This window comes from Leptosomus discolor, chromosome 8, assembly GCF_034619465.1.
Source record: "Leptosomus discolor isolate bLepDis1 chromosome 8, bLepDis1.hap2, whole genome shotgun sequence".
Taxonomy (NCBI): domain Eukaryota; kingdom Metazoa; phylum Chordata; class Aves; order Leptosomiformes; family Leptosomidae; genus Leptosomus; species Leptosomus discolor.
The window spans coordinates 37586284-37608226 of record NC_141398.1 but is presented as its reverse complement, the minus strand read 5'-3'; positions in this window follow the sequence as shown (position 1 = coordinate 37608226).

The following is a 21943-nucleotide window of genomic DNA, read 5'->3' as shown; positions in this document are numbered from 1 at the left end:
TGTAAACTCATTCCTGAGCTGTTCATTTCTCTTTCGATACAAGATTATTGTGTTTTGGTGTGTTATTTTTTGGAATTTTTTTTTTACTCACAGCTTTTTCTTTGCTTTCATTGAACTACAATCGTTATTACTCCTCTCCTTTGAAACATTTGAAATCTTGAGTGGTTTCGTGTCATTGGAAGATCACGATTCCAGTATATGAGGAGTTCACTGTACCAAAACCTCTTTCACTGTAAGTTGAAGGTAGAAAGTAAATTATGGGCTAAGAAATTAACACCTCTCTGCAGGAGATGGCCAACACTGTCACTCAGGGCTCTGTGGAGGTTTTGACTGCATTTAGAAATGCCACATGCACAGTCAGGAAAGCAGACCACAGGCAACTCTCCACCTCCATCCCACCTCCCCCCAGCTCTCACTACTGAGGCTATTAACTAGTTCTACATGCAGCCAGCCTGGGGCTAGTGGTGACAGAGCCAGGGATGAACCAGAAAGTCCCAACACCCCGTGCTTCATTCTAGGGAGTGATATACCCCTATGCTGCACTGCCCAGCATGCCAATTCCTGGAGTGCAATGCAAGTTCTGCCTTACTTTATTCTGGTGTAGCATATAAGTTTGTATTTTCAGATCATACAGAAATAGCTCGAATTACTTCTGGACTTGAAGCAGCCTGGCAAACAGACTCTTACTTAAATAGTGCTACTCCTGTCAGATTTGAACAGGTACTCCATGTACAGGGTAAATAAGTCATATCCCATATAAAGTGACTATTGATAATTAAGAGCTTATTACAAGCAACTGAGTACACAGGCGTATGCTGAACAGTAAAATCGCAGCCACAGCTACCCAACGGCATCTGCAGCAAGCACACTTGGTGCCTGACACCAAGTAGTACCTGAAGCTCTGGCCCTACTGATACTTTTGCCCAGAGTTCAATACCTTGAATGCCTCTTTGCAGGCTGGCCTCAACCCTGTTAATAAACTGCCCTATAGAAACCTGGTCATCTAAGGATGGTATTCAGCAGCTGAGGCACAGGCATCTAATGCCCCTTGTGTGTCATTGGATATCTTAGACACTTGTGTAGATCTGGCAGATAAAGCACAGGAGTCCCTACCCTCATGACCAGGCAACCAGAGGCTGGACAAGCCAGCTAAGGGCATCTAAAATGGCACTCAACCCTACTTTAGGCACCTGCATTGCTCTCTAATATACCTCATGGGCTATTATTGTCGCTTAGGCTGACCTTCTGCTGGTAAAGCTTCAGTGAGCAACTCCTACTTTTAACCCACTTGAGCTAAAAAGATATACAGGTCTGCTTTAAAGCTGTTCATTGTGACTGAGCTGCCACAGATAGACTTTATAGATAGTCTGAACTGTCTTTAAATAGGTTTAGTCTTTTCAATGTGCCTCTAAATCTTTCCCTAAAAGAAGTCTTTCCCCATTGAATTCAGTATCTCCAAGGAGATACTTTACTTAAAAAAATATATTGGGTGAAATCTTGGACACAGGCTGTAATTCAGTTTCTCAATCTGTATGTGCTGCCTGCATAGCTTTAAGATGTTACAACAGTTAGTGTAAATTTATTCCAAAGGATTATAATCATACACTACAAGTCACAGAGATGCCACACTAAAGCCATGTTGCTGTGGGATTCAGAATATATTGGGCTGGGGATTTACTGGTTTAGTACATCTTTTGTTCATTCTAAAACTGCTGTCATATTTTGAGTCTTACAGAGTAGTGGCTTTGCAAAGTTATGTTCCCTCATAAATTAAACTGCTCAGCAAAAGTGCTTAGTAATGATTTTACATTTTGGCTTAAGCACAAACATTTTTAATTTGTTGTATTACAGCCTGTACTCCTTGTGGAACGATCAGCTAATTTAATAGTCTGCTTTTCCAGCTTCCCTCCTAGTTGAGACTTTCTTATAGGGCTTTAAAAGTTTTGATTCTGCCTCCAGGATTCCCACAAGAAAGGTCATTTTCCTCTGTCACAGGAAGAAAAAAGTGACTTTTAAAAAGAACAAGGATCATTACACAAAAAATAGTCTCTGCACCGATTTTGTCAGATCCCACCCAAAAGGAGCTTTAAAAATACAGTGTGGCCCATATATGAATTTAATATAATGCCCAAAATTACAGCAATACTTCTCAGGGGCTTTGTGAGAGCAAATTCTTTAGTATTTGCATGATGCTTTCAGAACAGCCTTTCTCTTCTGCCTTGTTTTTCTGGTTATCTAAAAAGAAGGCTCAGTATGAAAGCATAGGCTTTATCCCTTGGGAATGCAGTACATGTTGCATAAACAAGTAATTTTACGTGCTCAACTATTAAGCCATGTTTTAGAGGAGTTTCAAGCCAGCTTTAAAAATCCAGTGTTTCAAATCTGTGCTGTAGTCTGCATAAATACATGGATTAAACAAAAGAAAGAAAGAAGTGGGAGGAAATGTGATTTGATTTCTGAATGTGCATTTGCAGAAAGTTACATTCTCTGAAAACTTTGCCACACCAAAGTGTTCCTACTCTGGGTGCACACTTGAAAAACAGCCTACTACTACATCTAGGGTTGTTCACAGTGTAGGTGCTACATTACTGATTTGCTGGGAGTGAGTAAAATTGATGTAAAGCTGTCCTAACTCAAGTTGTCCCTGTTTTTATTGGATTGCACCTGCATTTAAACATCAGCTCTATTTTTAGCATTTATTATGACGTTAATACAAATAAATTATGTAAGGTTTGTTCTTAATGGATTTTCAGCATGCATACATATCACACACCACAATGTATTTCCAATTCACATTAATCATAGGAGGATAATACATTGGACAATAGAACACATTTTTATCAGGTTTGTGCAAGTTTAGATTTGCTTAGCCCAGATCTCCTATTCCTAGAATCATTCTCTACCTGATTTACGTTTCAACACTTCCCTAAGACATCCCTCTAGCCTGTAAGATTAAGTACCTTGCTGCAACCCAGCTTACTATTCCAAGTGACTGCATGTCTGAATCAAATATTAAACTCCATTTTAGGGCAATTTATGTTCCCAGAGAGCTATATAAAAGCTTTCATTTTCTCTTCATGCTCATGCCCTGTGAGTCTTGCCATTTTATGCCATTTAAAGGAGAGAAACACAGAGTTTGTATATGTTTTTGAACCCCAAAATTAGTCATACAGTACTGTTGTCACTAAAAGATCATCACCAGATTTCAGAGTACTGACTCAGGCACTTGGTGAAAAAAAGCCAGGAAAGATAGCAGTCATGTATCTCATTTTGAGGCTATCATTTCATTAGTCTAGGAAGAAGGAACATGGCAGAATCAATTGTCAATCAATGTCTTCCATATCAGGGATTTTAAAATTAAAAACATGGTCACAAAAACTAAGAATATTTTAGGTTTACTGAAATGCAGTCATACAGACTAAGACAAAGAAACTCCCCAGTGCTCTGAAACAATCAAGGTTTATATAAATTAGTTTGTGATCCATATTACTCAACTGTATCATTTCATTTTATTGAACACATTAATGTGAAATAAAGACCCACACGTTCATTGTACACAGCCTGAAAGCTCTTCCAGCAGAGGAGAAATAAAAAGTAATTAGAAGAATAGCTCACTAAAAGGATTTAAAATTTTATTGAGACCTCTTGTTTATATAAAGCCTGCATTAAATGTTATTCATCTGAATGTTTCACTCACCTCACTCCTTTTTTCAGATAGAAACAGAATGAATGTAACAGGGTTTTTAAGCATAATTAGCCCTTTGTCCTGGTTTGGGCTAAACCAGATCTAATTCTGTTTTAGTGCTTTAACTTTTCAGATAAGTCTTTTCTAACTAACTGCATCTTCCGAAACAGCAGCATGTTTCTCCAGACAGTGACTGCTTCTAGCAGTGATAAGGCCTGGTGTTTATAGTTCGTACCAAGGAATGGTGTGCAGAGAGGCCCTTGCTTATAATTGTTCTTGTAGCGACCAAGGTCACTGCTAAACCTTGTACTCCATGTGGGGGTGCTGTCAGTGAAAAGGGTCACAAGCACGTAAAAGGTTGCACCTGCAGGGAGGAGCGAACTGGACAGGTGACCCAAACCTGACCAACAGAGTATTCCATCCCATATACGTCATATTCAGTATAAAGCTGAGAGATCACGAGGGTCTCTCTCTCCTCTTCGATGGCCGACATCTGAGGAGGACTCTCTGTTCTTCTGTCATTGATCCTGATCCGTGTATCCCTGAATCCAGTGCCTGAGTCCAGCTCTCGCATCCCGTCCCTGTCTGCTGCCGAGTCCAGCCTGGAACTCCCCCAGTGTCAGCCCTGCAGTGTCAGTGGTGACGTATCGTCATCAGGGTGGGGGGAATTGGGTTCGGTATTGGTTTTGTATCTCTTTGTATATATTTTTACATATTGTATATATTTCATTATTTCCTTATTATTATATTTTTTTATTGTTATTGTTTCATTAAAGCTGTTTTAGTTTTCTTTTCCAAACCATAAAGTCTCTTTCCCTTATTCTCTGTCCTTTTCCCTTTTGGGAAAGCGTCTGTCATTCGCTAGTGGCCGGCCTAGCCTCAACTCGTGACACACTTTATTATCATCAAAAAGAAAGGCAAAAAGAAGTACAATACACATGGCTGCAAAATAGGCTATCACAAAATACTGCCCCAGGACTATACCACACCAATCTAAGTCAGTCAACAGCAAAAAGAAAGTATGCCTTGGATGTTGATCTATCCTTTTCTAATTAATATAGAGGTGACCTCATTCTTGTTTCCACACGCTTATGAAATTATTCTAATTTCAGAATCAAGCAATGATCTCATAAGAGCCAAGAAATGATTGCTTAGGCTTGATATATCCAGGTCAATACACTTTAAAGCTACATGCTGTGTTACTACATTATTCATTTTTAAAAATATGTAACATTCCCTTCATTGATTTGTTACTATGTCAGCAATGTAATTGTGTGATAAGATTATCCAATACAGACATGTAGCTTTCTGATGGTCTTTTCTATTTTTTTAATAAGTTTTTCTTATTCTCTCTTCCCAACTTGATTTTGATGCACAAGCTTTGAAACCTTTGGACCAAGTTTCACCAAATACTCCCTTGCACCATTGGCTGTAGTGCAGCCTTGCCAGTTCATATCAGTAGCTCTGTCAATCCTCCCCTTCCCAGTGGGAAACTGAAAGCTAGTGAATTTTAGTACTTTTTAAAACCAGTTCGAGAGAGAATTTTGCCATTAAAAGTTATAAATTCTGCTCCTTTATAATGAAGATAGGCCTGCACAGTTTAAATCAGTATACAGTGAACTGGTCAGATAAGGTCTAAGTTATAGCAGCAGATTTGTCCTCCACTCTGAAAGAAGAGAAGGTTACACACTGACCCCTGAACTGGTACCACTGGTACACCACTGTTCTTCCTTGCCTTCCAGCTGAGAAACTAGAAGCCCATTATAGTCTTCAATCAAGTCTCCCAAGAGGCATGCAAAGCAGATGTACTATTGCTTCTATTTTACAACGGGATAACTGAGGAAAAATGTTTTTCCCAAAGTCCAAGAGGCCATAAGAGAGCTGGAAAAAAAAAAAACAATTGCCAGTCTTCAAACACAGAAACTATCTTCTGATACTGCTCAAGGAAAGGTAGGAAAACAGTGTGGAAAAGGCTCTCTTTGCTAGAAACAGGGACCTTTCTGTGGATTAAGAATTAGGAAAGAACATCAGCCCTTAGAAGCAATGTCCAGCTTGGAACTGTGTTTGTTTCAGTGAAGAACAGGCCAGGAATATCTTGTCCCCACTACTGATAATAAATCTGCATCATGGATTGCAAATGTTTGTTGACTTTTGCCCTAATAGTCGGGACTCCAATTTTCTCATTTCAGTTTGAATCAGCTATTATATGGCCAAGAAGGCAGAATCACATAGCTCTTACTTGCAGTAGGAAAAAAACAAAACCAAAAAACCCACAGAAATCCTTGCACAATGGAGGATTTTGGAATGCTATTTCCCATTGTCCCATTCAGCCTATTGCAGAGACAGCAGTATCAGAAAGATTTAGAGAGCTGAAGGAACAGGGAGAAGTAGGTGCTGCTTTTAAAGGCTTTTTCAAACACAGCGTTGTAATTGGAATCAACAGTATAGTCCAGAAATTCTGTCTCACTGATAAAAAACATGTGTGGAAATATCCTTCTCCAGGAGGTCCAGATGTCCAAGGCAGTCAAGGATTTGCTAGAAATTGCCCCCATCTGCCTCTGTATCTCAATTTGCCTAATCTATTAGGCAGCAGCCATTCTCCAGCATAGGTCTAGCACTCAGAGGAGACCTGCAGCAATTTTTAATAAAGACTCTTAATTAGCTGATGTGGACTCTGGAAGGAGCTTGTTTCTTTCTACATCTCCGTCCTTTTTTTTCCTCTATCACTAGGCTTATACAACAACTTCCTCAGGGGTCCTTAGGGGAAACAGTTTATTTTCCATACATTGGACCGCAACAAACTTAGTGTCGTTCATACTGATGAATTATGAGACAGAGTTAATCAATGGAGAGGACTATGATCTCACTGAGCTGTCCTTTTACAGATCTGGCCAGAGAGGTTTAAAACACTAGTACTCCCTGATTACTGACACCATCCCTATACTGACAATTGCCATCCACTCAGTCAAACAGCATGGATAAGCCAGCAGCTTATTGCAGTTATCCCAGACAGCTTTGTCAGCATGGTTTTTAACAGTGGGATTCAAATAAGAGCTTCAGGTAACATTTGCCACTCACTCCAATATCCCATCACTCTCCCTTTTCTACTTGGAGCCTTATTTATGCATGTTGGTGGTGGCATAACCCATGGATGGGACTTTTTCAGCTTGAAAATGAGATACTGTCATACGTGTCAGAGAAGATCAAATGAAGCTTTCCAATGTACTGCCCCAGAGGTATCAACTTAGAGTGGCTCTCCTTTTCCCACAGGATTGAAATAATCTGCCCAGAAAACACAAGCCTGGCAGTCAGCTCCAACTGTTTTAGCAGAAGACTGGGGGAGATCCTGGTATTATTTAATGACTGTAGCTTCTGGCAAGGGTTTAATATGCACGTTTAAGCACTGTATTTAGCTCCATTTGTCTGCATGCTAGATTGGATCTGTGGGGCACTGGAGTACAGCACAAAATGTGCTTACGTTTCGTCTGAGAAATTCTCACTCCCTCTGGGTCCAGCCTTAACTAAGAATCATAATTTTTCACCTGAGGCAGGTTCTCCTTTGCAAAGCTAACAGTTTTATAGTTGTAAATAAAGAAATACAAATAATCAGTAGTGCAAGTAACACAACAGCAACAGGCCCTTTAACAATCCAAACGTCATCTGAAGGCTGCTGTTTTCTCCACTTGTAGTTCCACAGGGCTATAATTTACTTCAGAAATTTGGTTACAACAGATGAGAGTGGAGGTTTCTTGAACCAAGCCAACTGAATAATTTTCAAATAGTAATCCTAGATATTATTCCACAGACCACATATGGCAAAGAGAACACTAACATGAGAGACAAAAAATCCAGTAACAAAAGATTTGCCTATATGAAGCAATTTCTCTCTACACTTAATGACTTTAGCTGTGATATAAGCTACAACTTGGAGTTCAATAGAGTGTAGTGTCATGAAGGAAATCTGTAATGCAGCTATTCCTGTGGTATGATTATCCAGTTTTTCACTGTGAGTCTTGTAACAAAAAGAAACACTACTACCTTCTTGCCCCCAAGAGAATTTTACATCACACCTACAACCTGGTTTAGAAATGCAAAGTAGTATGTTTCCTGCATAAACAGTGTATCACAAGTCTAGCAGCAAGAATAAACCTGATTCAGATGGTAACTGGAGTTGTCAGGAAACCTACCATTCCTCCACAAAAGGGCAGAAGATGACTAAAGTTGCCTCTCCCTCCTATGCCTGCTTCCCTTACACACACACACAAACATAGAAAAAGTGCTTATGAGAGCTGCTTCAGACAGCTATAATAAAACAGGAAAACCCACTAGTCCTTTCAGCACCACAGAGGCTGGTAAACAACTACTGATTGAGGAGTGTCATGGACAGTGTTCTGTGTACCAGGAACAACAATGCTGCGCCTATTTCTATATTGGTTAGTCAGTATGCTGTGTCATATATGTTGAATAATTCAAAATTCTTGAATTCACATGTTGCTCACATGTTAAATAAGGTAGACACATAGAATTCATTTTGATCTGTAGCAGAGCAGTGTTCATAGTCACCGCAAAATGGAGAATACATCAGTAGAAGATCTGGACTAAGAAGGTTTCTAAGAGCACAAGGAAAGACATCAGCAGCACCAGTTCCAGCTTCAGCCTGTATTCAAGAAATGGGCTTGCTATGTGCAGCCAGGTGAGGCACCCCTGCAATGCGTTCATTAGCATCTGCCTGGACAGGATGCCACAGCAAGCTGAGAGAGGGGCCTTGAGCCTCTTGCCTCTCTGAAGGCAACCAGAGAAAATCAAACACTGGTTTGGAGACCTCCAAACAAGAAAAAAACCCAAAACAACCAACAGCAACAATAAAAATTAAAAGAACAAATAAAGCTTCAACTAAGTTCCACACTCAGCTTTGTCTTCTTGGATATTAATGCTAATGAGGAACACTAGAATAAAGAAATGAGCTGGTTCACATGGAACATTTATTACAATAGATGCATCAATAAATACAGGGAAATAAATCTGTTGGAAAGAACTCTGGAGAAGTGTGTGGGTATTGATTAAAAAAGGAAGAAAAATGCTGATCTTTATGTCATTTATGTATGTGTTTCTTTAACAGCCTTCACACCTGAAAATGACACAAAAATGCATACTGAAAAAAATGTGCATCTGTACTAGCCACTTACAGGTATACTTAAAAATATTGTTAAGGCTCACCTCTTTATCTTCAGATTTTTAAACCAGCCTTAACTAAAAAGCATGCATTTTTAGAGAAAATTAATTTTATTTAGATAGTTAGTTCAAATGTGAAAGGGAACATTCACTCCTTTCTGCATGAACTGAAGACATCTGGATTATTTTATCCTCCTGTCATTGTCTGGCTGTGATATTGTTGAATACATGAGTGTGGGGAGTGCCAGAAATTAATTCAAATCTAGAACTCGCATTATACTAATAAAGCAAAAAAAAAAAAAAAAAAAGATAAAAAGGAACAAATCATTATTCCCTTCCCTTTCCCCACCACCTACTTTAACAAGCGAAATGTCAGGCTTCTTGTTCCTAATTCTATAGAGAGGTTTTAGCCTTTCTGGTTAGAAGAATTCCACTATAGCTTCGAGGTGTGGTTGTGCTCTGAGGTTGTCTGAAAAAAAAACGTGTTTTGAAAGGGTTACCTTGTGAACCACACTACAAAAGGCAGCAGTAAAAGCTGCAACTCTGTTCAAAAGGAGACTAACACTTAGAAGGGAGTAAAAAATAAATAAACCATTACAGAGTAGAAACACAAGCTTATAGAGGCCTTGAAATAAAACTGACTCCTCTCCGTCCCAGAATGCCAGTATGCTATTATAATTAAATTACACCTTTACTTTATTGTTCCTGTCTTAGTTTATTTCATTCAAAATATACACTTTATTGATTGATTAGCATCAGTCACAATACTCTCTGCTTCTCTTTGCAGTTTATACCTTCCGTGCGCTGATCCTCCAGCTTGATCAAAGTTTTTCTTCCATCAAAACAACAATGTTTATCCCTCAGCTAATCCAAAGCCAACTTTTAAAAGTTTAGCCCACAAGACTGATCCACAGCCATAAAATTATTTACATTGTTTGAACTGTAAAAAAAAATCCTAGGCAAACTAGGGTTTTTTTTTTTCTTTTCTGACACAGAAAGGTAACCAGATTTAACATATTCCTTGCTTGCAATTTTCATCTGATAGTTGCCAGGCAATTTTCCTGGCAATGAAGCTTTAAGAAAGTAAAACACAAATCTGCTCAAGGTCAGGTTTATGGTTAACCTTGTCCAGTCTAGTCACAATTGCAGTGACTTCACAGGGCTAGTGAAGCAGGAGGTAGCCAGAGTTACTGTTGAGGCAATCCCAAAATACAGACATTCTGACTTTATATCAGACAGCAGATTCGTATGGGCAAGACTCTTCTCAAGAAAGTATCAGTTTCCAGGGTTTGTGAAAATGTATGACAATTTGTGGATTGCTCTCCAGTTTTCCCCCTTTTCCATGGAAAAGAATACACAGTTGGGAATAGACTTTGAACAACAGCAGCATTTCTATGTAGGTATCCACGTGTCAGGGCAAATCAGGAATGTTTAAATATTAGGCACCGATAAATACCCCATATTCAGTACTTCATTTTGATTTAATAAAGAAATCACCAAACTGACATGATTTAGAAGTTTGCACATCAGAGATACAAGTTTAGGTGACCAAAGAAACCAGCCTGCCATGTGTAGAGTCAGTCCCTGCCCTCACTAGTCCCTGACTTTCCCCCTACGTGACGGGAATTGCCAGCTTCTTTCACCAACAGGCATCCACATAATTTCAATGAAAGTCAGCATAGTGAATGGCTTTAGAACCCCCCAAAATCCTGCTTCAGTGTTTTCCAGGTCCAACACAAACTGCCTATTTGACATCTTCCATTGTTCTTCCCACAATCTTTAATATAATCCCATCAGGTTCCTGCCATTGTTCCCTACCCACAATGGCTGTTGTTAGGTGCCCATTAAATTGTCTTATTTCCCTTAAAACTCAGTCTGACCCAGAAAGGAGCAAAGATAAGATTGTTCTCTTTCTCAGCAATTCTTTTTTTTGACCTGCAATATGTGAACTGAGAAAAAGAGTAAGGTGAAAGCTGAGACTTACAACTCAGATTTTCCAAGGTATTTGGGCACGTGAATTTTATGTCTATTAAAATGTGACTCTCAGAGATGCTCTCTCACTTTGTAATAGCCTCATTCCTGGTTTACTAAACATAAGGTTGGTTTAGGTACTTTTGTAAGTTACACACATACTAATCAGCAGTAAAGAGCCAAATAATAGAATTTCAAGTGACTCAGCCAAGGCTAGGCAGAGACTGTGTGTAATTCATTGCAAGTTAGAAACATCAGGAACTTAGGAAAAAAATCGAATGCAAGGAAATAACAGTATTCTAAAGACCAAAAGCTAGGTCACAACAATCGGAGAGGAAATACTGAAAAATCAGTCAGTAAAGAAAAATCTTTGGCTGAATTATTAAAATTCCAGAATTTGTAAGCACAGCAGAAATTATTTTCCTGGTGTATTCTGGGCAGGGAAAAATTAAAAGTCAGAGAATGAAAAAAGAGCAAGTGGAGACTATGATATGACCCTGTTGGGAACAAAAGGAGCCCCAGCATCCTTGAGTGATCAAAAGCTTTTCTTCACTGACAATCTTTTCAATCAAAAAGCAAAACAACATCTTTTAAGTTCTTGATCACTTTCAGACATTTGTCTTATTCGAAAACCAGACAAGAAGAGAACCCAGAGAAAGATTTTTGCTGATCAACAGAAAAAAAGTGTAAGTGCACATATGCCAGTGGCACTATGCTCCTAACAGTCTCGGCTTTGGATTTGCAGAGTATATGGGAAAGTGTTCTGTCCCAGAAAGTCCATGAAAGGCCAAGGATTCTCATATATAGTCTTTTATATTTTATCCTTACAATTCTAATATTTTTATCTTATCATTGTGAGGATCTCCAGAGCTGCAAGCATCTATTGCTAGGAATGAACAATCATATTCTGTTTATATAAAGGTAACTTGAAAGTTACCTCAATGATGGTCAAGCAGTTTTGAATTTCAGAAGATGCAGTTACTGCATGTCTGGTGGGGTTTTGATTTGCTTATTCAAACTTTTTGCTTGTTTATTGAAACATTTCTCTGTGACCTAAAACTAACATCCCAAAATTCTGCAAAAATTGCAATTATACACATATTTCTGATTCATGCATAGCCAAGAATTGCTAGAAATTTCACTAAAAATTTATTTTTCTCCCATCACACCCCACCTATTTTTTTCAATCAACTGTATGGAGAACATCCAACAGACAAAGCAATGGCCTGGAAATGCATAGTCACAAAAGATACATCGCTAGTTGTTTTTACAGCTTAGTTCTGCTCCCAGTTTTTAAAAGACACCAGTGTTTCCTTAACGGTTTGCTCTGGGCATTAACATAGAGTACAGGGACTCACAGGCATCTCACCCTGCATCTCTGTTGCTCATAAAGTACCAGTTTTTCATAGCGACTCATTCGTTACAAACCCTCCACAAACAAAGGTCACAGGTAAAAAAAGCAGGTTAACAGACACCAGTAACTGGTTATCATGGGGTATTTTGTTAGGTAGAGACATACTCTGTACATGCAAACAGATGTATTTCAGCAAAAGCTAGCATTATACACATAGACCCCAGTTCAAGAAGTCAGTGAGTAGTTAAAGCAAAATTGGCAGGATCTGCGTGTTGAAACCATGAATTTTTGTGCTACTCTGAAACAGTGTCCTCACAGTGTGAACGAGCTTACCTGATCTTTGTATTTGGATGCTGCTTTTGTTAATGGTGACTTATGTCAATTCTTCACATTTGGATCAAATACGGCTTCTTTCAAAGCAGGTCTGTGATTCTGGTCTTCATTTTAGCTAGAGCTGCAGTGAACCTTAGAGCTATGTGCCCTTCAGTTTTAACATCTAATCAAAAGCTGAAAAGGTATGACTGGCTGCAGGACTTGAATCCAGTCCACATGATTTCAATGTGTTCTGACTGAAGATTCTGGTTTTTGGTCTATTTTCCTCCTCCTTGTGCCAAAGTTTTGACACATTGACAAATATCAGGGACCCACTGAGGCTCCACATATGGATGTAAACCAGGGACAGATGGGAGAAGGAGTTCCAGTACAAATTGCTGAGCAAGAACTAATGCTTAATAAAATATAATGCATTTATCTATAATGATATTTAAAAAAAAAAATTCCTCTCGAATGAATATACATCACAAGATGCATTTTATAATTTTCTCTTCATTTACAGTTTTGTTTCTTTACATTGTTTAGCTAAATAAAAACTTAACATTGTTGGGTTTATTTTTTAAAAAAGACAGCCTTATTGTTGACCTAAGTCACTGATATATGCACCCATGAGATATAACGTCATAGTAGCTGAGTAAGATATATGAAGGGTGTGTGTATATCCAAACCATTTATATGAGCATATGGGTGCATGTGCACTTTGCATACAGAACAAAAAACCATCAAGATCTATGCCTTTCAGATTGGCCATTTACTTAAGGAGCTTGATTATAATGGAACAACTCCAAGGGATAAAGAGAGAGCAGGAAAAAAAGCCAACTGTGCTTTTCAGACTTTTTTCTACTTGTTTCCCTCTTTGGGCAGAGAACTGAGTTGAACATCTGAAATCACATTTCCTATCTTTCAGCTTCTAGAGTTTCTATCAAAGGAGGCAGATACTTCGTATTGTCCAAAAGAAGATTAATATCTACTCATATGGAAAAATTACTCTTGTGCTATTTCGCTCCATGTATAGAATTATCTAATTCACTATTTCCATGTTTGAGCAGTCCCTTTAATGTCATATCCAAGCAAATCAAAAAAGGACTGTAACAATCACTTTTTACTCCTTCCCAGCCTATAAGAGCCATAGCTTAATTCACTTGTAGCTTTTGTTTGCATGACATACTGTGTAGTGAGAAGAGAAAACTGAAATAAAGAGAGTGGATTTGGGTGAGAGAGCAGAGGGAGAAGTGGCTCATGGAAATTCAAAAACTCAAGTGCTATGACAGCTGCTCCTGGTTGCAAACACAGGATCGCCGTGAGGTTATTTAGTGCATCTGCACTGAATTTCCTGGGTTACTGTAACATATTACAAGGATGTGCTTTGATGTGTCCCACATAAATGTCCTCATCACCACACCCGCATCCTTTCCCTCCACTCCCCACCTACTCCTGGCCCTAGGACCCCACGGCCCACAGCAATGTCATGCTGCATGCCTTCCTGCTCACATGAGCAGCAGTTGTCAGAGAAATGAATCCAAAAGAAACAGACAATAGAAACAGAAACAGCTGTAACAATTTTACGTGGCATGGTTCTGATTTCTGGGTATATCCTCCACATACGTGCTTTCTTTTTCTCTTTTCTTCTACCTAACCCAAGTGTTAAGATTTTCTATGGCACTGTGGAAAAACAGCCATTTGAAAGGGGACAATGCAGCAGGGCAGTTCTGCTCACAGATTTTGTCATTTGGAAACTGGTGTTTCTTCAATTTTTTTTTGGTTTTTTTTTTAAGAAGTGACAAAAAAGGAAATAGATGGGTAGAGAGAAGAAGAAGAATCAATGAGCAAAATAAAAGGACACTACAGGGTTCTACAGGCAGGTGCAGGTTTTTGCAGCACAAGGTCTGACAGTGTTTTAAAACCCACTGTCTCCACATCCTCCATTCTGCCCCACTTACACACTTCAACAGAAGGGCAGGTTGTAGTTGTTGGCACCTGGACTTCATTTTTTTGTGTGAGAAGCATCTAAACAGACTTTACTGAGAGACTGTGCATCAGTGCTATGTCATTTACAGCAACACAAGGAGCCTCAAAATCACCCTACTTAGTTTTAGACAACGAACGATGGCACCTCAGCTAGGAGACATCCTCTGTAACCACTCTCAGATGGGCTCTTGAGATAACACTCTCCACTCAGTATGGAAACAGCCCAGAACATCTGGGCTTTTAACACAATGTCTTTGCTGAATTTAGGGAACAGAAAGAAATGGGGGAGATCCAGCTAGGGAATTTAATACATTTATTTAGTAAACACAAGACTCCTTAAGAAGGAAGTAAGTAGTAGGTTTGAAAGATACCAATGAAATACTTAGCAAATCTTGCAATTAACCTGATGCTTTTCAGCCTAGGAAGGCATCACCCTGTCATAGCAGATTACTGGATCTGTATCACAGGCAGGATAGGCTATTGGTGGCATGGATTTCAGTTCACAGCAGTCACTTCAGAAAGTAACCAGAATACCCGATCTTTTCTCTGATTGCACTGTAGACATATCATAAAACTTTATAACTGTCTTGAGTATTTATCTGATGTCGGACCGCATAGGAAAATCACAGGATTTACACAAGTTCAACCCCCTCCTTTATTCTACCCAGAAATCCATTTTAAGTATAAGAATGTAAAACAAGATAAAAAGATAAACCTAAAACATCACTACTATATTTTCAGGGTTCTAAGCAAAAGGGAAAAAATGTGATTGAAGGTGTCTAGCTGATTTGCTTAAAGGTTTTAGCTGATGGGAAAAAAAATAATATAGTGAGCAGACGGTATCATGACATGTACCTATTTTTTCTAAATGTTAAAATGTTCTCCAAAGAAATAGAGGATCTAAATTCAATACCTCACTCCTAAACCCACAATCTCCAACAGACCACCCTAAATACTGTGTCACGAGGCATTCTGAGAGTGCTCTTTAAAATAGCCATTAAAATACTAACCAGCAAGGGAATCACACCTTCCAGCTGAATGCCTACATTATATTGTCCTCTAATTTTTAACGTGGTAATACAGCCATATCTTTCAGCTTTACTATAAAGGCACTCTTACAGGTGAGTCTTTCTTCAAAGTCACATTCTCAACCAGTAGCAGAAAGGACCCGAACCCAGACTTTCACAATACAACTTGCTTTCTTAATCCCTGGACTTCAGAGGAGAAGAAATGAAAATGCCATCTCTTCTTTGATTAGGAAGCCTTTTACTGTTTTTAAAAATGCTTAGAAGCAAAATGAAAATCTGGACGTTTAGTAGTAATTTATATATATACACAAAAGTTTAGTTGAAAGGAATGAGATTAACACAGGAAGAATGAGCTAAAACTGAAAGATGGTAATATGCCCAAGGATCAACTAGTTCACTGTAGTGATTTCTCAGTGACTTTAAAAATCTGTGGAACACCAAACTGCACACAATGCAGTCTGAGCTTGAATAAGTGCTCCAAAAAGATGATCTAAACTTCTGTGGTCTGGAGGTGTCACAGACACAGCTTTTCTTTCAGGTCACATTACACCTTTTCCATTTCTTTTTCAGTTAGAAACTAGAGTGCTCAAGGGAACAAAAGATGAAGAACCAACTCTTTTCAACTCTTTCTGTTAGGGTCAATTTAAGCTTTAGACAAATATGGGTAATCTCACTTTACCCAGAATTCCAGCAGTATAATTGAGAACTGTGTCCTAGGCTGAAAAAAATAAGAGAAATAAGTAAGAGGCCAGATTCTGCCCATAGATAATTAACTAAGTCACATATGTTTGAATGAAAACAGAATTTGTATCAATATTTCCAAAACCTGCATTTCACATCAAGCATTTTTTTAAACCACAAGTGTCCCTGTTGTATTTCTTACTTCCAAGGTTTTTTCAGCTGTGTTGATGAAGCCAAATATGGTGTCTCTCAATAAATCAGCTGTTTTGCAGCCTCTTACAATTGCATTACATTACTTCACCTTTCCTTAAAAATAATACTAATGTGGGCTATTTTCTGTTCAAACCATTTGCATGTAACTAATGAGTTCAATATGTCTGCACTTTGCTGCTATACCCAAGGAGTTTAACAACACAATGTTCAGGGAGCACGAACATCTGAGATGCTAAAACTAACATCCCTTCTCAGGTACCTTGTGGCCAACGAGCTACCAGTTACAGATCCTGTGGTGTTTACAGAAAGAGTGAGGAATAATGCTGGCATTTCAGCCAAATACTTCCCTTCTCAGTACAACATGTCCCAGTGGCCAGGGTGTGTGAAAGCTTTGGCCAGGTGCTGAACCATGCTATGCTGACCTCTGTCTGTTGTGATCTGATGTAGTAAGTGATTTTATTGGATTATTCATCTATTAAGCAATAAAACAACATTTGCTAGAACTGAAGCAATTTAGGATAGGTAGTAGGAATTGCCTAAAATTAAGCTGGAATACAAACTCCTGGCTTAAATCCTTTTTTAATGTAACAATCAGGCACAACCTGCTCACTCATAAAGGTCAAAACAGAGAACTGATTACAATGTCCCTGGAGTTCCCTTGAATTGTGCTGTCATACTCAAGGCTGACCATGGCACACTCTGCATTGCCACCAGGAGCTCACGTCTGCCAGGTGCCAAAACAGAACAGACAATGCAGTTTCATGTCACTTGTGCTCTGATTTAAAACAACCTCAGAACTCCACAATACACTCACGTAATACAAGGACAGTGAGAAGATCTAGGCTGAAGGTTAGCTGTGAAACATAGGCAATGCATAAGCAATAAAGATGTGAAGACATGTCCTAAGAGGACAACCTAAGCTTGGACTGTGTTATCCTACATGTCTAGGCAAAACGAAGCACTTTCACAAGGTGGCTACAGCCTTCATTTATTTTTTTCACAATAGTTTCATGAGTTTGGCAGCATGAGACAGGGGACAAACGGTTAGAACAGGAATTGTCACAGATCCTACACTTACTAAGACCGAAGTGCTTTTTGGTCTGCACTCTTCACATAATAGTGCAGCTTCGTTGGCAGAATCTTTGTGGGGAAGCATCTCTGCAGCCAGTTGTAAATTCTAACATCCTGCGCTGGGGGCATCACTGAATGGTAACCCTCAGGGAGTCAGTACCTCAAACTTCTATTACTCAGAGTTTATTCCCAGCACACATTGATAAACACTGCCATATCACCTAGGCTGTCATTTGAAAGATATAAAACACATCTCTGGAGCAGGTGGCACTAGGTGCTCAAGAGGCTAACCTGGGGATCAGGGAAGCATTGCAGCTCTGGCAAGCCATCACCAATATGATTGTTTTACTTAGCATCTACTAAAATGGTGTGGCTTTTCTCTATACAGCACACAGGTCAGAGCCAAATAGTAAGAATAAATTCCCAGGTACATAAAATGAGTAGATGTCAGCCCAATAATGAACGCGTCCATGTTTTTTTCTTGCATGCCAACTTTGGAAGGTGCATGGTGGTACAGTCTGTGCTCACTCTCTGGGCCTGGTTTGATTTCTTCTAAAATTGACTGACTGGCTAAGAGCTAGTCATCCAGTTCAAGCTAGTTATCTAAGATACATCTGTATCAGAGGGAGGGAGGAAGCAAGAGAAATCTCCACAGAACTCAACCCACCAGGAGAGATGTCTGAGACAAGTAGGATGCATTATCCCCTGGGTGTGCCTTGTGAACACTACAGAAGATAATTAAAACTTCTTCAGATGAGATATCCAGTTCCAAAGTTGAAAAAATGAATATGTAGACAGCAAAATGAGTCTGTGACCACAAAATAGAAAAGCTTAAATTTGTGCAAGAATTACTCTGACTTGCTTGGCTAGCTCTAGCATTGAAGATGTGGCCTTTGTCAAGAGTTAGCAAACATATACACAGTTTTCCGGAGCTGTCATGCTTTGCCCATTTTGAAGCCTATAGTAGCACTCTGACTCCGCTACCACAGTAGCTAGTTCATGCTTGTCACATCCCCAGTGTGCAATCAACACCACTTCACTTTGTAGGCGTATGTTCAGGGATGCAGAGAGAAGTTTTTAGTGACTATGCATTTTTCCACAGCTTTCTTAAGCTTTATGGTCAAAACACAAGCAAGTATTTTTAACAAAACTGTTGTAGCCCCAATTGTGGGCAATTGAGTGGATTTTTGAGCACATGCAATTTCTTAGAGTGCTAATCAAAGATAAATACCTCACAGTAAAATATGTATGTTTAGGTAAAATGACATTCTGTAAATGGGTTCCTGAGGCCATCAAATAACAGAGCTTGGAAAAAGAACCTGATTGATCACGCATGTTTGGACAAAGATACTCTTTTCCCATAAGAATCTAATAAAATGTGAAAGGCAGCTTTGTGTGTATTCCTGCAAAAGTAACAGTGCCAGGAGGAAAGGAAGATGCTCATTCCTCTCAGGGAGGACCCCTGATCTTTAGACTGCTTTTGACCTTCAATGAAACCTGAGCAGATGAGATCACAGTTGCTACTCTACTGCAGATGGGAATCAGCTCAGCCTTGGACGACTGTGTCTTACAAGGGTGTCAAGTAGTGACAGTTTGGAAGCACAGTTCAAAGTACTTGAAAAAGATCTTAAAGGTCTCATTGAAATGCCCTGAGGAATAATCATTAGAGAGGGAGGATTTTAGGAAAGCCCAGAGATTGCTGTGAGAAAATCTCCTTTTCAGCTACATGGGACTTGTCACGTCTCAGCTCAGCTGCACTCCTACAACTTTCAGTGCCAAAGGTAATAAATAAATAATACACGTTCTGCCTAAAATGGTAGAGAAACCTAGTATTCAACAACTACATTTCCTTCAAAAACTGAGGAATAACCACACGGCAAGAAGTCTGTGAGCCTATTTCAAGTCATGCTCCTGTTCTTCAGGATTGCTTCGTGATCTTCTCCCTCTGACATTGAGAATGTCCTCTCTCCCTCATGGTCATTGAGAACTCCTGAAGTACTTTTACTACCTCCCCCAAGATTATCTACGGCTGTGCCCTAGCTCCTGACAGCATTCCCTCCATTACACATCACATTAGCCCCAATGTGTTTACCTTCAGGACAAGGTGTAAGGTTCATCTATTCATTCAGGTTTATGCCAGTGGAATGAATGCAAGGCCTTGACTATGGGTTTACTTATACAAGGAAAGTAGGGTGTGAATTTACAAGCTACAGTGTGAATTTACACCATGCTGGCTGCTCCCTGCATGTGTACTTTTACATGAAGTTGAGGAAGCCACTTCATACAAAGGAAGTCTTAGTGAGTGCTCTCAGTGTCCATAGGGGGTTTTAGCGCAGAACAGCTAATGCAATGTCATTCCACATCTTAGTTTACTGCTGGTAATTTGCCTATATAGACAAGCCTTTGCTTTGTGAATTTGCCTGATTTCCAGAAAACAATGGCCAACAGTTAAAACAGTCAAGTTTCTGTAGAACCTCAACAGGAATAAATGTTACCCAAAAAAAAAGTATTTCTTCCCTTAATCAAAAATTGTATTTTTGTTGTTATATGTGTACCTAGGTAGTCACTGTTAGAAATGAAGTTAATTTGCCATCTGAATCAGTTTTACTTAAGAATCAATTGTTCTGGTTTGCACACTTTAGGCGGTATAAAATCATCTGGAATTTCTCCTCACTTGTACAGCAGTATTTCTCTGCTTAAGGAAAGTGCACCTTGTAAGAATTAGCAAGCAAGCTGACACACAAGATCTCAAATTAATAGTCAGTCCTCTGTGAGCTCAGAACAATTAGCTTGTTGGCATATCTTAAAGCATGCAGGTGCCTGTATACCTCTATGGTCAGATGCCCACCTGATGTGACTTAACAGAGTTGCATCTGCTTCAACAGTCTGACAATTTAGGCAAGAGTACAGCCTTATTTATTTCCCAGAGGGCACAGTAAGGTAAGACACGCATGGTTTTCATGAAAACATTTTCTTGTTAGAGCCCTAGTTAAAAAGTCTGTTCTTTAAAACCTACTGCATCAGAAAGAAATCATCTCCCACTCCCAGTTGATTCATTCTAAAGTCTTAGTAGGTCAATATCCACTTCAGGGTCTTCCAAGTGCATGTTGTCTCATCTATGTTTGTCTTCGAAATTATAAACTCCTCAGGGTATGCTCTGTGCTTATCTGTGTCTTGTTCAGTGCTGATCACATCATCAGAGACTAGCAAGTATTTCCTGCTATTAACAATAATAAATAATATGTGGCAAGATGCTCTAACACTTGCTTTTTGCCTGCAAAGCATGGCACAAGAGAAGATGGCTTGGAATGACCTGGCAAGAAGCAGACTTTTGAGGATATTGAAAGGTCAGGTCCCCAGAGAAATGACACATCAACACCCAATCAACACGCTATGGGTAAGCAATTCTCATGTAAAGCTATTCAGTTTGGAAGAGTGATACTCTTTCCTTTCCCTGGACTTTTCTGTATGCTGGGCTTTCCCCTCTCTTCTCTGCATGTAGCAAGCCAGCTGGGGTAACTAGAGTGCAATGAAGTAAAATAAACAGATCTGCAAAGTGCTGAGTCCAGTCATTTTCCCCAGGAGAATCTGCACAGATCTGAGACCTTACTGGGGCTTGTAACTAACACCTGACTGAAGCATGTTTATAAACACAGTTAGGGAGGGAGAGAGAGAGATATGTTTCAGCCTTGGACTGAATGTTTCTGAATTGGCTTGACTTTATGGGATATTTCGGCAGTGGCCATGGTTGAGTATAACCCTGAAATGAAAAGGAGCTTGGGGCTTCTTTCCACCTCTGCCTCCCACCCTGATCTAGCTCCTAGTACAAAGCATGTGTTTCCATTTAATACCAGATAAGAGTAAATGATGACTGGATTCTAATTCAAATTGTTATTCTTCTGTGGAATTCTTAACATTCATTTTCAGTTAGGTGTAGCTTTCTTCTACCTCAGATAAACAAAATCCCTTCTTCACTTCTTGTGATCACATTGCACCCTCAGATTCTTGAGAATCATCTCTAATCATCTCCTAAATTTAGGCTGTACCCTATTTCTAATTCCCTCTCCTTGTTTATAGACAAAATCCTTCAAGTACTTCCAGAATTAAAAAGAAAAATCTCCCACTGGCATTAGCAATGAGTTTAACAATAAAAACTGAGAACATCATGGACTTAATCCTTCACCGATTTCCACTATTTTCATATGAGAATGGCTCCATGAGCACATCTACTGCATTCTCTCTGTCTTCCAGGGAGAGTTTATGTTTGTATTTTCCTCTTCGTTTTTGACTGACCTCAGCTCAGCTATGTAAACTCAGGTTACATCAGGATCTGCTTCTAGATTAGGTTTAGGACAGAATTTGAATTTTGCTTCAGGTCTCACCAAGATGAAGTTGGAGTTTAAACTTCAGAGCACCTGTATTTTACCACTATTCCTATAATATTTAAAATCACAGAAACCTGATATG